Source organism: Chinchilla lanigera, unplaced genomic scaffold (genome assembly GCF_000276665.1).
Source record: "Chinchilla lanigera isolate Chin_1 unplaced genomic scaffold, ChiLan1.0 scaffold00013, whole genome shotgun sequence".
Taxonomy (NCBI): Eukaryota; Metazoa; Chordata; class Mammalia; order Rodentia; family Chinchillidae; genus Chinchilla; species Chinchilla lanigera.
The window spans coordinates 4,061,936-4,062,617 of NW_004955414.1; the positions used below are offsets into that span (position 1 = coordinate 4,061,936).

General features: G+C 55.6%; 1 protein-coding gene across 2 annotated transcripts in view; it reads left to right on the forward strand.

Annotated features, from left to right (window-relative positions):
* Positions 1–401: 401 nt before the first annotated feature.
* The window catches only part of Nox4 (NADPH oxidase 4), a gene marked incomplete in the record, with an annotated part of 157,696 nt that continues 157,415 nt past the window's right edge, over positions 402–682 (forward strand). The window contains 1 exon segment of one of the 2 annotated variants that reach the window (XM_005379729.2): positions 402–682. 2 annotated transcript variants of the gene reach the window in all.

Genomic DNA, 682 nt, shown 5'->3' on the forward strand with positions numbered 1-682 from the left:
TGGGCAATTCAGTGAAACCCTGTCCCAAAATAAAAAATAAAAGGCTCTGATGGCGTATTTTTTGTTTCCCCCCTCGTATACCCCGAAGCCATACAATTATGTTACTGGTGGTAAATTTTTTCTATTTGTTTGCTGTTTAATTTGAGAAAGTCCTTGTTTTAGTGAATCTTTATGGAACACCTATAAAGCATGAGACATTCTTCGGTGTGAACGGCTGGGCAATGTAGGGATGCATTGCTTTGGAGGGCGGGTCTTCTGGACCAAGGCCTACGCTTGTCCTACCCGTCCCTGGGCCTCTGCTGCGCGGCCGAGAGGGTTCCCCCCGCCATGCAGACTTTGAAACTAGGTGGGAAAGCACAAGTTCTGAAACAGTGGAAATCTGAACTGCTCCGAAGCCTGCGAGCATTACGTCAGCGTTAACCAGTGACTCCCCGGCTCTTTGTGTTCAGCGATGTCTTAAAAGTTTCCCTGGAGACCAGGTGGGGCGGCGGCGAGGACGAGCAGGGAGAGTTCGCGCGGACTTCGGGGCGGCCGGGGAGGTAGGGCGCGGCTGCGCACCGGGACAAAGGGGACCCGGCCCGGGCTGCTTCCGGCTCCGATCTCTGCCCCGGGCTCTCCAAGTGGAATTCTTTCGGGGGATCGACCGGCGCAAACCTCGGCGTGCGCGCGTGTGTGCGCGGGG